General features: G+C 39.0%; 1 long non-coding RNA gene across 1 annotated transcript in view; it reads left to right on the top strand.

Annotated features, from left to right (window-relative positions):
- The first annotated feature begins 570 nt into the window (after positions 1 to 570).
- LOC106961483 (uncharacterized) overlaps positions 571 to 6,154 on the top strand; it is a 17,727-nt gene continuing 12,143 nt past the window's right edge. Inside the window, exons 1-2 of the long non-coding RNA XR_001427778.1 lie at positions 571 to 581; positions 5,990 to 5,996. This is a non-coding gene — a long non-coding RNA (uncharacterized LOC106961483). The remainder of the gene's footprint in view (positions 582 to 5,989; positions 5,997 to 6,154) is intronic.

Here is a 6,154-nt window from a genome sequence, read left to right as displayed (position 1 = left end):
AATTCTCTGGCAGCCGCGTACCTGACTCTTTTTTTTTTTTTTTGATTCTAAGAAACTATGAATTGGTTCATCAGAAACTTAAGACCTGTTTTCTTTTTTGTTTGTTTGTTTCCTGGAAAATAAAACGAGCTGCAGCGGGCGTGAATGAGTCTGAGACCAGCTAGCTGCCGCAGCCGACGAAGACCTGGTGTAAACGAGGCGGTGTGAAACACGTCGGATGTGGGACAGAAAAGAGAGTCACCGGTTGTTTTTAGTGGAACCTCTCCTCCATGTCCATCAAGCTGAGCCTTTCATCTTCGGCCTCATCTCTGTTTTTTCCCCCCTCTTTCTCTGCTCCTTTGCCACTCTGTAGAGATGAGCAGAGGAAAAGGAAGTTCTTCTGGTCTCTGCTGTAAATTCTGATCACTTTTTTCCAGTACCAAACATATTTTTTCTGGACAAAACATTCATCTGAAACAACCACAATGTCCATAAAAAGATCATTTCAATCACTTGTTACAGAAATACATCTGGAAATATTATTTCTCCATTTTCATTCTATAAAAAAAAATCATTATCAAAGAGAAAAGAAATAAAATGTGGTTCCTTAGAAAGTTAGGATACTACATAAAATAAATAAGCAAATTTAAATTAAAAAATATCTGAATTAAAAATTGATGGGAACATTGCTCACTTGGCAGTTGTTCAGCAGACAGTCATTGAAACTTCACAAGAGGGAGCCGTAAATCGCCGCTGGTAAAGAAGCTGGATGTTCACAGAATGCTGTATGCAAGTTCATTCAAGGAAAGTTCTGTGAAAGGAAAATTTGTTATAGAGATTCAGGTAAATTCCCAATGAGTCGATTTCCCTGAAGTCAGTATTCAGAATGGTAGCATTATTTTAAAGTCTTCTGGAACCAGAGGGAATACCAACAACCTCTTTTTCTAAAATATATTTTAGGAGAAAGTAAAGTTTGTGTTTCATTTGAAAATGGAAATACAAGTCCAGAATCCATGATGTCTCTGGTTCTGGATGAAATTTTCAGTCAGTAGCTGTATTTCCATTGACCCCATAATTGAGCAATTCGATATTTCGAAAATAAACCTCAATCTCAAAGAAACTTATTTTTCGATTAAAGGGTTTTGGCATCAGGATGAGGTGTTTTCGTTTTTTGTTTTTGGCCATGTTGCGATTTACAGCTCCCTCTCGTGTTGAAATTCATTGAATTAATTTCTCAAAACTGCAATGGAAACAGTTTTTGCGTATCACACGTGTCATATGATCAACAACCGGATGACGCAGCTGATGCGAGGAAAACGGCAGGAAGTGGTAGGATGATGGCGCTGTGTGTTTTTAATGACTTTATCATTTGAACAAACTTATTCACTTGTGATTTTAATTACGTTTCTTATTTAACGGAAACACAGCAATTGAGAAATTGAGAATAGACACATTTTTGCGCACATTTGTAATGGAAACGCAGCTTGAGATGATGTAGGATGCCATGTCACCTGCTAGTGTTGGTCCACTGGGTCTTATTGAGTCCATAGATATCTTAGAACACTGACCCTCTATGCTGAAAAGTTTTATGGAGAAGATGATTTTATTTCCCAGCAGCCTGGACACCTAGCCATACAGTCAAAGGTACTAATACTCACTTTAGTATCTATGGAATCACTGTGATTGACTGGAGAAAACTCTAATGACCAAAACTAGACCCACAGAACCAACAATGCTATTAAAGAAACCTGGTTTTCCTTGGCAACGGCACAACCACGGACTGGTCTCCTCCTTGTCACTCCGCATTGATGCAGTAACTCCTCCAAAAACAAGACACAACCAAGTTTTGAACTCTGTACAAGTGTATGGAAATACTTGCATTTCTGTGTTAAAAGATATGCTTTATTGATGTCAGATTATAATAAAAAATAATAATAAAAATCTTAAAAATCAGACTGGCTTTTAAATTGGATTTGCGGCGTATAGAAACTTTTGCATCATATCGTCTCAGTAGGCTGAGATGCGCATACCACGTCGCTTATGTGGGGCACGTGCCCGGAATCCAGTAACACTATAGAACTACGATACAAATAACTCAAAAGATCTAAACCAGATCAAATCATTCTGTTCTCTCACACTCTGGCCGTTCTTTTCAATACACAAAGCAACCACAGAGAGGCGATGACAGCCTTCTCCTGCTCCTTCCTGATATGACTACCTTTCCTATATATTTTTCGGAGGTTGCAAAAAAAACGAACGAGAGAAGATTGATGCTCGGTTTGTCAGTGTTGGTGCCTGTATGACTGCATAGCGCGGAGGGACGGACTGTAGTGCTATTTAAAATGGATGCGTTCATGTTTATTGCTTTTGGGGGGCTGTGGGGTGTGTGTGTGTGTGTGTGTGTGGAGGGGGCGGGGGGACGTTGCATAAAGTGAAAAGAGCTTACGACACGTGAGGCGTCATCGACTATCAAAGATCAGTGCAGTTATTCTTAAAATAAGAAGGATGGACTGGAGAGACTGTTCTCTTTGTTCGGATCACTTTCAGTCAATGCTCAGTGCCTGACTCCGCTTTTCTTGTGCTCTTGTGCCCAGTTTGGGGAAGGAGAATTTTAGGCTCTGGGTGTGTGAATGTGGGTTATACCTCACTGCTAAGCATGGTCTTCTCATGTGCTTTTAATCTAATCGTTTTCTTGCATGCTGATTTGATTATGATCAAGTCAACACGTTAAAAACCAGAAAGCTGCTGCACTGATCCGCTGCTCCACTATAGTTCTTCACCATGTCACTCTTGCTTTCTTTGAATATGTCTGAAACGAGGCTTTGAATCAGTCCGGACTAACTTATGTATCGCGTTTCTAAAAACAAACCGCCTCTGAGTCATTCATTAATTCACATTTAGCTATTACAGAGCAGGTTTGTGCTTTATGGGCAGCGCCATCCCGTGTGGTAGGAAAGAGTTAAAAACGATGGGCTAAGCGTGTTGAGTGACGGGACTCTATAGAGAGAAAAAACAAGGAGCCAATCAGCGTCGAGATTAACACCTTTCGGGGCCCTGATTGGCCAGAATTCTTCTTGGTGTCGTTCGGATCTCAACACCCACGTGGGGTTTCGGCGCTCTTCGCGAGCTTTCACTGGTTGAGACGCCGCCTCTCAGCTCCGCCCACCGCTGGTCTGGACGTGTGATTGGCTCCCTCTCGCTCTCCTCTCCGCGCCTTGTTTGTCCGTCCGCGAGGGAAGGAAATCTCTCTCCGCTGCCGCCCGCCGCAGCGTCACATCTATCAGGAGGTAGCGGACTCTCACCGCTCGTTTCACCGTTCTGAAATTATAAAAAACAAGAACAGCACAAACGATTATCTGACATGATATTTAGCTCCGCGTCGACAGCTCTGGAGGAGGACTTTCCATTTTTAGCGCGAATGTCTTCTGACATTCAGCTCTCTTGTTCTCCTCTGGTCTTCAAAGGAACCATCCACCGTGCTTTCAAGCCGTAACCAGCACACTTTTTTATTGGTCAACCCTTTATACAAGTAAATATGTGCAGACTCTGAAGTATCTTTTAAAACCTCACCCATTTACCAAAGTAAACGGCATATTCATTTTTTCCTTTGGTTTTATGTTCGTTGTAAGGATAAAAACTTGTCATTTTCAAATCTGTTCAAAATTCTAACGGATACCTGTGCATTTCAGATAGATGGATGTACAATGGGGTATCAGGGCCATTGTAGATGGAAAAAGGAGTAGTAAATTTAAGCCAAAAAACTCAGAAATTTTTACATTAGTCTTAGAAATATTCTAGAAAATTTTTGAGGAATTTCTGAGTTTCAAAAGTCGAAATTATGTGACTCAGAAAATTTCCAAAAGTTTGAGTTTTTTGGCAAAACTTTACTCCTTTAATCTATCTACATTGGCCCTAATACACTATAGATAGATAGATAGATAGATAGATAGATAGATAGATAGATAGATAGATAGATAGATAGATAGATAGATAGATAGATAGATAGATTCGGATACACATGCAAACTGTGTTTTAGGGGAGCCAAAATGGGTTCCAGAGTGTTAAAATTTTGCCCTCACATATTCATGTGCACAACAAATTCATGTGAAAAAGTTGACATATTAGCCAAATCTCTAACCTCATCTACCACCCCAAATGCATCATAATAGCAACAATGCTGAAGTTCTACAAGACTCCACTCGCGCCTTGTTTGCCATTCCTGTTTTCTATTCTTGTTTTCTTGTCCTGTTTACTGTTACACTTGTGTGGAGGCGCATATATGCTCCATGTTTCGCACCACTAACACATCTGGGGGAGTAAACAGCATATTGGGCTATTATTGGTGTTTCTGTTTGGGTAAAAACATTTCTTGAAACTGTCCCATGCGGACACAATTGTTTTTGAAACTGACAACCTGTTTTAGGAGAAAATGTTCCCATATGGACAGGCCCTAGATCTCATCCAAACCAGGTAAAGTACCAGTTGTGTTTAGCAAATCTTTAAGTTGGTATGGTAGAACATAAAAACTACAACCATTTGGTAGGTAGATAGCACCTAATCCCTAGTTGACACGACAAGATTTTTTGCTGATTTTTGCCCTGATTTTCCCCTTCTGACAATCATAAAAATGCCCTAATTATCAGGAAGGTTGTAAAGTTAATCTTAGGAGAAATTCCTGCACTGTGCGGTGTGTTAAGAGTGATCTGGTCTGCTCGGAAAGACAGTGGGACCGATCCGATCAAAAGTTGAGGATATTCAAAACGTTGGATTGTTTTGGCTCGGTATCTCAGTGGGAGGAGTGTTTCTTTGGGACAAACAAAAGCACAACCTTTTCATTATGACTTTTAGCCAATCAGAAAGTGAGGTGACAGAAAGACAGCGAGTACACAGAAAACACAACAACTGCCATTATGCAAGAGAAATTCCGGTGGACATTGGAAACGTCCTTGTTTTTTTGTTTTTTTTTTCTGTTAAATATAGTCCACAATCTATTGTCATTGCTTCTTCCCAGTCGGCCATGTTTGCTTACTCTAACCTCAGGTTTGATCTTGAGACGTTTTGAGAGATTTCCTATCTGACGTCTGAATGTTGGTGAGTGAAATCAGCTTGTGTGTGGTGTGTGAACCACATCCAAACCTGCTGTATCCAAGATTTTTTATCGCCATAAATGGGGCTGTTAAAAAAGAAGCCCTGACTGCAAAGGAAACACTCTTTCATGGCTAAAACCTTAAACCTTGTGGGGAAACAAAACCAATCCAGTGCATTTCCGCCCAAGTTCTCAAAGATACGTTTGAAACCAAAACAGTAAAAATTACCAAGCGAATATACTCACAGTGAAACATGGTTTAGTGACAACATCATGCTATTGGGTTTTGTTTCTTTAGATGGGACTGGGGTATTGGACAATATAAACAGTTCCAAAATCTTCTGATGAAGAAAACTGAATTTTATTTTTCAGCATCACACCAAAGAATAACTTTATGAATGGCGTTGGAATGTTCTGGAATGGATTAGCCAGTCCAGAAATGAAACTGATTGAAGATCTATAGGAGTAGGGATTGGCATTTATCATATCGTTTACCAAATCGCTAAAATTTATTATCATAAGGACTTTAAATTTATTGTAGCAACAATAATTTCCAATGAAAGATGTATGGAACACCAAAAACTGGCTGTAGTGTTGGTTCGATTGATTCCATGTGACATGTAATACATATGACTAAATGTATTAACTGGGTGCAATTTAGTGTTAGGAGTCACATTTTTACATCACTTATATCCTGAAGAAGCTTATTTCCAAATGGAAATTGTGCAGTTACCTAGAAATACTGAAAAGAAGCTACAAATAACTTTCATTATCACAATAAATGCTACAAAATATTGTGATAAAATTTTATGTTCACATTGCTCACTACCTCCTTATGGTCAACTGGAGAGGGCTGTGGACAAAAGATTGCTACGACTTAATAGATCTAAAAAAACAGGTGAAGATAGATCAGCCGTGAGCAAGTCAAAAAGTAAAATACTGAACAAATCAAAAGGTGCTGTAACATTATTTGTATTAGTATTAGTGTGTGTATATATATATATATATATATATATATATATATATATATATATATATTTTTTTTTTTTTTTTTTTTTTTTTGGTCCTTTTATTACCTTAAAATATAAA

Source organism: Poecilia latipinna, unplaced genomic scaffold, assembly GCF_001443285.1.
Source record: "Poecilia latipinna isolate Pla-1442-1.1 unplaced genomic scaffold, P_latipinna-1.0 Scaffold58, whole genome shotgun sequence".
In the NCBI taxonomy this organism is placed as follows: Eukaryota; Metazoa; Chordata; class Actinopteri; order Cyprinodontiformes; family Poeciliidae; genus Poecilia; species Poecilia latipinna.
This window is presented reverse-complemented; position numbering and strand designations above follow the sequence as displayed.